The 13,801-nt window shown below is 43.4% G+C and overlaps 1 long non-coding RNA gene across 1 annotated transcript; it reads left to right on the plus strand.

Annotated features, from left to right (window-relative positions):
* The first annotated feature begins 7,094 nt into the window (after positions 1-7,094).
* Positions 7,095-12,730, plus strand: LOC311053708. The gene is made up of 3 exons (XR_014601668.1): positions 7,095-7,205; positions 7,494-7,886; positions 11,783-12,730. It is a non-coding gene; the product is annotated as an uncharacterized lncRNA (long non-coding RNA).
* Positions 12,731-13,801: the final 1,071 nt, after the last annotated feature.

Genomic DNA, 13,801 nt, shown 5'->3' on the forward strand with positions numbered 1-13,801 from the left:
AGAACCACTTCTCGGTCAGAATTTTAACTACTGTGTGGGCCTTTTGATCTGACGTGGGATATGCTTGAGTGAATTTCGAGAAGACGTCGGTCACGACCAAGATGTGTTCTCTCCCATCACTGGCTCTCTCCAACGTGGTAAAGTCAATGGCTAGCACTTCTAACGGTTTGGAGGCCATTAGGTGTCCCATAAAGGTTCTGACTGATGGCCGTACTGCCTTGGCAATAACACAGCGTTCACATTCCTTACACCACTGGTCAATGTCTGAGCGCATGTTGGGCCAGTAACACCGCTCCCGGACAAGGGCTGTTGTCCTCTCTGCCCCCTGGTGACCATGGTTGTCGTGTAGACTGGTCAGTACCTCAGTTTGTAGTGCTTTTGGTAATAGCAGCTGGTGCACTGCCGTTCGACCTGGGGGGATCTGTACTTCTCGGTACAGCACACTGTCCTTCTCTCTTATTCTCTTCCACTGCCGAGCGAGCTCCAGGACCTGGTCAGCTTCCCTTGAACGTTCTACTTTGTTTGGGGGGCGCCCTCTCCTCCAGTAGGTAAGGAATGGTTTGATCACTGGGTCAGTGGCTTGTAGGGCCTGCAGGTCAGCCCTCTCCCGCACTGGAGCTGCATCCACGGCACTGGTACTGACAGAAAGCTGTGGTTGCCCCACGGGGCACTGTATAGGGTTATTGGCCACCTGTGGGGGGACGGAGAAGCCAGGCACAATGGCCGGGAGGGCCTGGGGCACTGTGGTGTTTGGTTGGCGGGAAAGGGCGTCAGCGTTGCCATTAGCTCTGCCGGGGCGGTACTTAATGTCAAAGTTGAAACTGGCCAACTGGGATGCCCACCGCTGTTCTACAGCTGCCAATTTAGCCGTCTGGAGATAGCTCAGGGGATTGTTATCTGTATATACAGTAAAGGTCGTCCCTAGGAGGTATTCTCGGAACTTTTCGGTGACGGCCCACTTCAAGGCGAGGAATTCCAATTTCATGGAGCTGTAGTTGGACATGTTTCTTTCTGTTGGCTTTAGTCCCCGACTGGCAAAAGCGATTGGCCTGCGTGCGCCATCCTGTTCCTGGGAGAGTACCGCACCAAGGCCCTGGTGACTGGCATCAGTTTCCAGGATAAAGGGCTGTGTGAAATCGGCATAGCCCAGGACCGGGGCAGTGACCAACATGTTCTTCAGTGTCTGGAATGCCTGTTCACAGGGTGCACTCCAATGTCCTTCCAACTTGACACTGACCCTTGACCGTGGTTTCTTGGGGCCTCCTTCCAACTCTCCGACCAGCCGGTGGAGTGGGGCAGCATGCTTGGCAAATCCTTGCACGAAACGTCTATAGTAGGAGCAGAATCCTAGGAATGAACGGAGCTCGGTCACGGTTGATGGACGTTTCCACTCTGCTACCGCCCTGGTCTTCTCGGGGTCGGTGGCCACCCCGACAGAGGAAATGACATGGCCCAGATATTTCACCTCCCGCTGAAAGAAGTGGCATTTGGACATCTTCAGTTTCAGGTTGTGCTGCTGGAGTCGGCTCAGCACCATCTCCAACCGCTGCAGGTGTTGACTGAAGGTCGTGGAGAAGATGACGATGTCATCCAAGTATAGCAGTAGTGATTGGAAGCTCTGGTCTCCAAAGATGCGCTCCATCAGGCGTTGGAAGGTGCCCGGTGCGTTGCAAAGTCCAAATGGCATTCTGTTGAATTCGAAGAGGCCAAACGGGGTACAGAAAGCCGTCTTCTCTTTGTCTGTCTCTGCCATTGGTACTTGGTTGTAACCGCTTGCCAAGTCGAGAGTCGAGAACCATCTGGCCCCTGTGAGGGCGTCCAACGACTCCTCGATGCGTGGCAAAGGGTAGGCGTCTTTTCTCGTCTTGGCGTTGAGTTGTCTGTAGTCGACACACAGCCGTATATCCCCACACTTTTTCTGGACCACCACGATGGGGGAGGAGTAGGGGCTGCAGCTCACTCTCACAATGTCCCGTTGTAGTAGGTCTTGTATATGGGCCTTGACCAGTGAGAACTGAGAGGGGGGGAGGCGGCGGTACCGCTGGCGTACAGGGGCATCGTCCATCACTGGAATGTTGTGGTGGATTAAATTGGTGCAGCCCAACTCCCCGTCAGCGAGGCTGAATGCGTCTTGGTACTTAATTAACAATGTCTTTGCTGCCTGTACATCAGCAGGGGGCAGGTCAGGCCACTTCAGCTCGTTCAGACCAGGGAGGGGGGGAGGGGGGGACGAAGACGGGGGACGGGGCTGGGCTGACATGGACTGAATGAATACTACCTGCTTATCCGGGTCCTCAAACTGCTCCTCTACGTGCACTGACTGGGATGGGTAATGTAGATCGGCAAGATGTAGTGACCCCAGCACTGTTTTTGGTTTCAGCCACTGGTCTTCCTCTCCAACATTAACAATGGGGATGTTGACAGTCCCCCTGGAAACAGCAAGGAGGGCACTGGAAATCAGCAGATTTACAGGGAGGTGGCCTTTTCCATAGGGCAGGGGCTCCAGCATTACACTGTCCAGTGCCGGACCGGGGCCTTGGTTACAGGTGGCCTGGACGAACTTTAGTGAGCCTGCTGGTATACGGAGTGCCGGACCTGGCAGTGCCACCGCTTCCCCCACACAGCCAGTCTGTAGGAGGCGTTCCAGTTGTTGGCACTCTGACAATGCACGCACCCATTCCTTCCCAGCTTGTTGGACTAGAGGAGAAGAGAAGAGGTTGTTACCATGTTCCCTGAATAATACAGAATAGCAACCACTGATAATGTTCATTCCCAGCAGGCCAGGCACAGCAGTTTTTCGACGCATGGAAACTGGGTCAGGAGGGTCTTTTACCACCAGGATACCCATCTGTAGGAGGACTGTGCCCAGGACTTCAACATCCATCTCCACATATCCCAAGTATGGGATGTCCAATCCATTGGCTGCTGTTAAGTGAAGCCAGTTACAAGATTTCAGCTGTTCATTAGTTTGGGGTTTAAGATGTTCTTCAAAGAAGGCCTGTGTTACGGTAGTTACCATTGACCCTGTATCAAGCAAGGACGGCACCACCACCCCCCCTATGATGATCTTAACCACTGGGCAACGTCCAATTAGCCTTGATGCTAAACTTGCCTGTTTTGAACCCATAAAACCCCCTCCTGATGCCGGGTTCCCAACAACAGAGGGCGCTAGTTTTCCTGCTGCTCAACGGCATTCAACCTTACCCCCGCCCTTTGGCCCTGTCCCCTTGACTCCACCCCACCTGGGAGCCCACTAGTGTCAACCCGACAAAACCTTGCAATATGACCTGCTCTGTTGCACCGCATGCATATTGGTTTACCATCAGGCTGGAACTTGTATGGTTTCGGTCTATTGCCATTGGGGAAGTCCTGGGGATTAACATAGTTAGGGACAGAGGAAGCGGGGCCTAGATGTTTAAGAATGGCGTCAAGTTGGACCTGCTGTTTACGTAAACACTCCTTCAATTCCCCCAACTCATCACTGGGCCTAGCAGAAATGGCATTAGTATCAACCTCGTCTTGACCAACTCCTGAGGCATGGGAGTCAAAAGAATAGGCTCTTGCTCTATGTGTACTAGTAGGGGGCCCTCGCTTTTCCCATTTGATGGCTGCATTTCGTACCTCTGTAAATGACTGGGTCGGGTGTTGCCGCACCCGGTGAGCCAATTCTCGCTGTAATTTAGCATCACGTACATTTTCAATGAAAGTGTCACGAATGACCAATTCTGGGTGTGAAACACCACGTGGGTCTTTGCATTTAAGCAGCTCCATCAAATGTAATAAAGCATGAGAAAATTCACGTATGGACTCATTGTCCTGTTGCCGACGTTGAAAGAACTGTCTCTGTAGCGTCACATATGTTTGATCACAACCAAAATTGTCAAGCAATATAGTGAAAATTGAGTCAGGGTTGGCTCTATCAGCTGAAGAGCCAAATTTAACTTCCCTTTTAGCCTCCCCGTCTAAGAGATCACAGAGGAACGCTGCCTGTTCAGCTGGGGATGTTTGCCGCACAGACAATGACTTTCGCGCCTCCTCCACCCAATCCTCTACAGTTAAACCATCCTGAACCATAACTCCTGAAAAGCGTGGACATTTCCTCTCTCTTGGTGCATAAACATATACCCGCTCCGGTGCTATATTATTGCTGAGACCATTAGCAGCTACATGGCTAGATGGCTCAGGGGCCTCTACATTGACTGTCTCATTGCCCCCGTCTTTGAGCCTATTATTTTCTGCCTGCAGCTGCTTAACAAGTTCAGTCAAAGCCCTTATTTGGTCATCAGATTCAGACATTTTACTGAGCTTTTCTCTTTCACAGCCACAATGTCAATAACCTGGGTAGAGGTGAATAACACCAGAAATGTCCACCGTGAATGCACCCGGATGGTATTGCAGCTAGAGGGCGGTGGATGTCCTCTTGATGTCCTCCTGGACAACCACTGCTCTTTTCCTCCAACCCTAACCTGTTGCTCTACAATCTCAGTGCCTCAAAATAACCAAACACAAAAAGCCTCTGTGTCCGCTGCCGACTTACGCCAAATGTGACCAGATGGACACTGATAATACTTTTGGATAACTCAAAGTGACTACGCCACTCTCTTTAAAGGGGAGAGACCCTGAACAAACTATGCATTTACTCTGTTACTGTTGTGACCAAATAATATCCCCACACAAGTTGGACAAGACGGACAGAGGCTTTCGTGTGTACAATCATTCGACCATTTTATTCAATAGCAGCAGATAGAGTGACACCATGTGTCTGTACCAATACGCTTGTTGACCGGGGAGCAATAATAACACTTTAATGATAATAACACAGCACACTGATAAAACTATAGAATCATCAACACTGCAAATAGTTAGACACTGCGACTTATAATGCGCACACACTAATGAAATGGAACACTCGGTTAAAACACTGCACACTACAAAGTGGGGAAGGGACATAAACGGTCATTGACGTTAAGATACAGTAAGTGAGGACTCTTCTAAAAGGCTTAATAACCAGGGAGGCACTTGAGTATAGCAACTAATAAAATAAACAAAAAGAGGCACTTGAGCATAACAACTAATAAAATATACTAAATGGAGGAAAAGAGCAGCGGCTGCCTGCTGACCATGATCCCGTGTCACCAGTTAGCCTACGATATACAAACATATAATTACTCCCTGAGCACCATCATCAATACATAAAATACATACAATATACTGGCAAGCCCATCTTCCTACCTATAGGCCTGAGCCACCTGTACCCCCAAACGACAGGAACATGGGCTGACCAGGGTCTGTCTGGCACTCTACAATATAATACAGAAAATCATATTATTTAAACATCACAAAACAATATAAGTTTTAGTCATAAATCACCATGCTGGCTGAATGCAATACAGTCCATTATATACATGAACCTCTGGTTGCTTTCAACCACCATGACTATATAAGTTAACTCCTACCTCAGACTCTGCTACTACACATGTGTGGTTTCAGGCTCCCACACAAGTCTGTTGCACAGCACCACCAGAGATTCTAAAAGTGCAGTAACATTCAATAAGTAATGGCTTCAAGTAATGGCTTCAAGTACTAAAACAACTCATAGAACATCAAATAAAACATAACCCGAAATGCATTTTGTAACATACCTCTGTAGTAAAGTTTGGCTGCACGGTGTTAGCCACCGGTGAGACGCTACCTCAGAGCAACACACCCACACGACGAGCGAGAACAAACGCGACTCTCTCTGCTCTCACGAGAGCTTCTCTTGCCATATAAAGGCTGTTGCTGCCGCCTGCTTTGAGCTCCCAGGTCTTACGGTCCCACCCCTCACATATGAATGGCCTGTAGTTTCGCTGTTTTACCCCTGCGGGTGTCAGAAAGAATTTATTTTAACACAAGCGGATGGGTTTTTGACAAACTTTAGACTAGATTTTCTTACCTTAGTAAAAATTGTCATAAATACTATATGCTTCCAGTTGCTAGTTTAAAGTCTCCTTTCAATCATCATGATATGCGTTTTGGTAAACTATGGTCCCACTTATTTTAAAATTGGCGATAAAGTAGGTTATGCTCTGGGAGGGGCGGGACAATTCGATTGACAAGCTACACAACCAATAGCATTCATTCCCCACCCCGCTTTTGATTGACAAGCTACCAACCAATAATGGTCTGGTTTCATTCTGCAGGATATGACACGATATGACGCGATATTGAAAGATGGCGGATTGCACACAGCTGAACAATCGGCTTCATTCACGGTCTGTAGAGTTTAGGGGCGTAACGCTGTCCATTCATTTTATACAGTCTATGGGGTGTATAGGCAGAGTTTCGGATGTCCTGGTAAAACCAGAAGTGAACAGATCCACTTTGAACTCCACACGACTCAGAGAGTGTGTGGGTGAAGTTTTAAGGCAATCCGACAAACCGGATGTAAGGAAGGGAACACCGGAAGTGGTAATTTACCTGGGTTCCATGCTACCACGTATCTCTAAACAAGCAGGCACATCCATGATTTGCACAAATCACAGCATCAGAAGCACTGCCATTCAGAAACTGTCTGAGTGTGGCCTGGAAGCCACAGAAATAATGTCTATCAGTTATTTTGGCCACACGACACGGTCGTACGACGGAGCATATTGGAATTCCTCATACTGCACTGGCATTGACAGCTCAGCTGTGTTAATTGGTGAGACGGTGCCTCGGTGACAGTGCTGCTACTATAAATCAACATGGACTATTTCATGTCTCAGTCAAATTAACTCTTCTATTTACAGGGAAACAGATATAAGAACAGCCGAGCGAAACATTATTTTTATTTTGATAGTGAACTGCCCCACAATATGAATTATTAATTAATATGAATGTGTTTTGTTTTGTTGGTAACTGTTGTATAATCACAATATTACACTCGAGGGTGTGCTTTATCGTGATGCTTCACAAGCATCAGCGATGCCTGCGGAACTTGGCTCCGCCTCGTTCCTGACCGCATCACTCGCGTGCCAATATTGCTTAATTTACTGTGACGTGCTAAATGTTTGTATTGTACAGAAACAATCATTAAACTCTGTATGAATTAAACTTGTTTTCTTTATACAACACAGATGGTGTCCTTGTGGAGCTGAGGGAGGAGGTACAGAGGTCAGCCGTGCACAACGTGTTGACTGTCGCCTCAAGAACAGCAGAGCCAGTTATCTCTTGGAAAAAGACAGGTTATTAACTCTGAAAACGACTTCATGGACTTTTGTATTTAATTGTGTAGTTTAAAAAAAAATGTGTGTCTCATGTAATATAATATCTTGTCTTATCGCTGTAGGTGAAACATCAATCTACACAAATGTAGAGATGCTGTATGGCAGATGATGCCTAAAGACATTTTTTAAAATATCTTTTCAATATTTTAACAAATGCTAATGGACAAAACTTTTGAATTAACACCGAAAATGCTAATTTGAATATTTCTTGTCTATTGACTCAGGTTTATATGCTACATTTTTTAGAATAAAGTGACATGGCGTGTACACATCAATCAGCTTCGGGATACATCAAGAGCGCCAGAACCCACCTGGTGGGGGGACTAAAGAACCTTTCAGTTATTGTGGAGAATCTGCATCAGCGAAGAGTGTTCACTGACGAGCAAGTCAGTAAAATAAAGACAGAGGCTGATGACTATGATAAAACAAGAGCAATACTGGACTTGGTCGGAAAGACAGAGAAAGCCAGCTATGAATTACTAAAGGTCATTTACATAACTAGGAAGAGGACCTTAGAGAGACCAGTATCTGAAGAAGTAGGTTCCACCTCCACTCAGAAGAGCAATTTCGACCTGCACCATTGGATCAGCTGCTTTTCTTTCAAAGATGATGTGGACATGGATATAAACTATAATAAAGGTATGTAAAGTATAAATTGGTTAATACAGTATGAAGTACCTAAGTATGATATCAAAAATATGCCCCCTGGATCATGAATTCAAAATAGTATTTTATTATTTGAAATTTTCATTAGATTTTTACTAGGGATGTTCGATATTGACTTTTTTACCGATATTCCGATATTGTCCAACTCCTAATTTCCGATAACGATATCAACCGATACCGATATATTCAGGCTTTTTCATTTATTTACCAAAAGTCAACTAATTGTCAGGTAACAACATCACATATCTAATCAAATAAGATAGCTATAATATCTAATAAAATACAGTGATGTTTTCAATTAAGTGAGTCCCGGCACTCACTGGTGGTTATTTGAATGAGTCCCGCTAATCTTAGATTAAATGTTGGCATGTTTGGCAGTGCAGAAGCATAATTGCCTTGATGCCTATAACATTAACGAGCGTCAACGTGCGTCAGCTGAACACAGACACACACTTGCGTGTGACTGGAGTTTGCCTCATTTCTCTCCAAAAGCCCTTGAATATGATGGAATATGATTAAAGATTACTGTGATTATGGTAAGCTCACATTTCATATCACACACACCAAGTAAGAACTCCTGTAACCTATTAAAAAATACTTTTTAAATGCTAATATAGGCTAATAATATCGGGAGGCTGATAATATCGGACATCCCGGACTTATATACATCCCTATAAGTCGAGAACGATGCAAATAGGGAAAACATGCCCCACATGGTTATGCAGGACACGTTATGCCCTCATCAGTAAATAGCCACATATGGGCATTCCCATATTTGGCATATCCGGCTGTTCTGGACAAGGCTTATACAGCATATGGCCGTATTGGTCGGATCGGTGTTCTGGACAGCCGCCTATCCAAACGAGTTGGCGCCAGGCACCCCACTCCCTCAAGTCCTTGCTGATGCGCATGCTGAGTTTGAAGTCGGTCAGCAGTGTTGTGCCTGAACGCGTTCAATGAACGATCGTTCATGAACTCGTTCATATTTTGGGCAAACGTGAACTGAACGTAATTTCCGCTAGATGAATGTTATTGTGAACGCGTTCATTCTGGCGTTTGTGAACCGCACTCTCTCACAGTATAACTTCGTTCAAGAGTGTGCCAAATGTCCATGGTTACCTCGGTTTGTCATGTTGTATTTCATCCTATCCTGTGTTTCCGAGGCGCCTTGAACGCACCATCAGCCAATAAAAAAAGCAGGGCGGTCTCTGACATTCATCTGCGTAGCGCGGAGTAAACCCAATCTACAAACTAGCTATGCAGCACCCGTGATTACAGATAACCCCTCGGGATAAAAATGCAAGAGAAGCACCACTTAGCCTCATAAAATCCCTGTCCGAGTGTCCACTGATCAGTTGTTGTGTCACTGTAGTACGCTGAGTGATAGTGATCCACAGCTGTTTGTTCTTGCAGCGTCTCCGTCTCCTTGAGATAATTTTGTAATTAAAGAAAGCTTCTGCGCTTTATTAACTACACACGTATGAACAACAACATCACAGTTGCTGGGTGTACTGCTTGTGTTTAAAACACCACTGTTTCACAACTTTTCACTGTTGATGCAGATGTCTTTCTCTCTCTATGCTCGTGCTGTTCACTCGGGGCTAGAGCCAAATTTATACTTCGCAGCACGACGGTGTCCCGTGCCTAAAATAGCAGACATACACGCTCACAACGCGTCCTGGACTCATTGTGAGCTTGTAGGTCTGCTATGTTTTTGAAACATTATGGCTAAAATAATAATATATAATATATATGCATATATACATAAAAATAGTATATATATATATATATATATATATGTATATATATATATATATATATATATATATATATATATATATATATATATATATATATATATATATATATATATATATATATATATATATAAATCATATTATTAATACTAATAGTTTTACTATTAGTTATAATCTGAGTTTCAGTTTTAAAACGGATAAAATAATTGCTGTCTGTGGTTCTATATGGGCTGTGGCAATCAGTTTGACAAATAATAGCTCGCAGCAACGTATTGAAGAAAATAACTATAATAGTTCATTTTTGGAACCGTGAACTTTAGTTAAAAATGTTGAATTATGAACTATGAACTGAACTAGTTCATTAAAAAAAAGTTCATGTAGAAAGTGAACTTTCCCAACACTGTCGGTCAGTCCCATATACGCACATGAATATATACAGTATGGGCATAGTGGTCGGATCTGTGGCTCTGGACAACCAAATAGATTAGCGGTTCTGGACAATGCCAAACAAAAAAGATCCAGCGAGCGTGGGCTTGACATATATATCATGACTTCCATACTCTATTTAACACTGATGTACTAATAACCTTTTGCATTGTGAACATAGAGTAGTGAGAGTGTTCAAAATTTTACGCATGCTCTGTTCAACAATACAGTCCGTAGGGCAATACTGTCTGTAGAACGCGTTCATTCTGGCGTTTGTGAACCGCACTCTCTCACAGTATAACTTCGTTCAAGAGTGTGCCAAATGTCCATGGTTACCTCGGTTTGTCATGTTGTATTTCATCCTATCCTGTGTTTCCGAGGCGCCTTGAACGCACCATCAGCCAATAAAAAAAGCAGGGCGGTCTCTGACATTCATCTGCGTAGCGCGGAGTAAACCCAATCTACAAACTAGCTATGCAGCACCCGTGATTACAGATAACCCCTCGGGATAAAAATGCAAGAGAAGCACCACTTAGCCTCATAAAATCCCTGTCCGAGTGTCCACTGATCAGTTGTTGTGTCACTGTAGTACGCTGAGTGATAGTGATCCACAGCTGTTTGTTCTTGCAGCGTCTCCGTCTCCTTGAGATAATTTTGTAATTAAAGAAAGCTTCTGCGCTTTATTAACTACACACGTATGAACAACAACATCACAGTTGCTGGGTGTACTGCTTGTGTTTAAAACACCACTGTTTCACAACTTTTCACTGTTGATGCAGATGTCTTTCTCTCTCTATGCTCGTGCTGTTCACTCGGGGCTAGAGCCAAATTTATACTTCGCAGCACGACGGTGTCCCGTGCCTAAAATAGCAGACATACACGCTCACAACGCGTCCTGGACTCATTGTGAGCTTGTAGGTCTGCTATGTTTTTGAAACATTATGGCTAAAATAATAATATATAATATATATGCATATATACATAAAAATAGTATATATATATATATATATATATATATGTATATATATATATATATATATATATATATATATATATATATATATATATATATATATATATATATAAATCATATTATTAATACTAATAGTTTTACTATTAGTTATAATCTGAGTTTCAGTTTTAAAACGGATAAAATAATTGCTGTCTGTGGTTCTATATGGGCTGTGGCAATCAGTTTGACAAATAATAGCTCGCAGCAACGTATTGAAGAAAATAACTATAATAGTTCATTTTTGGAACCGTGAACTTTAGTTAAAAATGTTGAATTATGAACTATGAACTGAACTAGTTCATTAAAAAAAAGTTCATGTAGAAAGTGAACTTTCCCAACACTGTCGGTCAGTCCCATATACGCACATGAATATATACAGTATGGGCATAGTGGTCGGATCTGTGGCTCTGGACAACCAAATAGATTAGCGGTTCTGGACAATGCCAAACAAAAAAGATCCAGCGAGCGTGGGCTTGACATATATATCATGACTTCCATACTCTATTTAACACTGATGTACTAATAACCTTTTGCATTGTGAACATAGAGTAGTGAGAGTGTTCAAAATTTTACGCATGCTCTGTTCAACAATACAGTCCGTAGGGCAATACTGTCTGTAGACCTTTCCGTCAGTTTATAGATGATTTATCCACTTGCTGTTGTTTTCATTTTAGGTCCAAAACCATGCCAAAAATACCAGGCAAAGTTAAAGAAAAAAGCTCTTAAGCTATCGCATGATGTGTGGAAACAAAGCAAACCCTTTCTACAAAAGGATAAGTATTCAAATCTGTCTTACATTCCACTGGTATTGGACACGCACAAAAATGAAAACGCACTATGTAAAGACATAAAATTGAAGAGCAAAAAATGCAAGAAACCTCGCCCTATAAAATTGAAGTCGTACATTCCTGTGGATAAACAGGAAATATCCGTGGATGACTTACTCAAAACACAGGAGAACAAAATTCTCCTGGTTGGCAAGACTGGAATTGGAAAGACAACAGCTGCACGTCAAATGCTGAAAATATGGGGAGAAAGAGACAACAAGGACCTAGATTACATCTTCTATTTTGATATGATTGAAATGTCCAGAATCACAAATCCCATGAGTTTGGAGGATCTTCTCTTCAATATGTTTAGTGAACCAGATGAGGGAAAAGATGAGGTCTTGGAGGACATAAAGAGGAATTCTGAAAATGTTACTATCATGTTTGATGGACTCACAGATCTCCCCTCTTCCTCAGTGATACAGAGACTTGTTAATGGGGACCTGCTTCCTGATGCAAAGATTGTGATCACATGCAGACCTGAGGTTGAATCAGAAAACATCCTATTAGACTGGTCTGTTCTCAGAGTGGAGGTGAAAGGCTTCAGCACAAAGTCCATCAGAGAATACTTAGATAAGATGTTGAAAGCTGAGCAGTTGAGAAATATTTTGAACAACCTGGAGTTGTTCAGTCTTTGTCATGTCCCAGTATATGCATTGATGGTGGTTGCCTGCTTTTCTTTTACAAACTCTATGGCTCCCCAAGAAACATGCACAGTAACGGAAATATACATCAACATTCTTTGCAGTCGCATTCAAAAGTGCAGTGACAAGGCAATGCCTAAAATTAGTCTAGAGAACATTGAAAACATATTTTCTTTGGCAATGGCTGCTTTTCAGGCAACTCAAGAAAGATCTGTACATTTAACAGCACAGTCTTCTGAAGAAAGCTGTGTTCATTCAGCCTTCCTGAACACACTTAAAGTCCAAGTTGCACCTGCAGTACGGAAACCCCACTCTGCATTTCTCCACTATACCATACAGGAGTTTTTTGCAGGGTTGTGGTTTTTGAAGAATCCTGACAAAGTTACTGATATTCTGCAACAATGCTGCACTGAAGAGATGAAACACATGAAACATTTGATCCCTTTCTTGTGTGGTTTGTTTAGCGAGAAAATCCATGACAAGTATGAATGGCTGGCTCCAAATCAGCAGGTGAAGGGTTTATCTAAGTCTTTCATCAGAGACGTGATAAGCACATTTCTTTTGTCTCCACTAAACCAAGATCAGAGTGATACTGATGACAGCAACATACTGTTCCTATGCCAATGCTTGTATGAATCTCAGTCAACCGAGGGCTGTCTTCACATTCTGGACAAACTGGATTATTGTCTTGACTTGAGCAAAGAGGATCTTGATCATCACCATTATTGTGCTGTGTCTTATGTAATCAGTCAGTCCCAAGACAAGAAAATAAAGCTAACACTTGAGGACCCTGTGTCAGAACAAGGACTGGGATTAATACTTGGCTGTCTGAGAAATGTCCAATTGGATGGGTGAGCATTGTTTTGGATTGTCACTCTATATTTAGGTAGGTACCATACAGTAGCACTCATTATGTATTGCTTTGGCTATTATGCATTGCTTTAGCTAACGTAATGGTCCATTTGTTCACCACAAAAGCACAACATCTTTTTACGAGGTTTTATGGATTGGTCATGACTGCACCATTGTTGGTGCATGTAGTCCTGTGCGTAAACTGTCATTGAGAGCCAGGCCCAGATTTGAGATTTTCTATACGTATACCTGTGAGATACAAAATTAATAGAGATTGAGAGAGAACCTTAGGTTATTTACATGAGTGCGGTTTTCTGAAATATGAGTGCGGAATCTCACTGCATGACCCTCCTTTGGTAAGCCTATTTTT

Source organism: Gymnoscopelus microlampas, assembly GCF_963454915.1.
Source record: "Gymnoscopelus microlampas genome assembly, chromosome: 10".
Classification (NCBI taxonomy): Eukaryota; Metazoa; Chordata; class Actinopteri; order Myctophiformes; family Myctophidae; genus Gymnoscopelus; species Gymnoscopelus microlampas.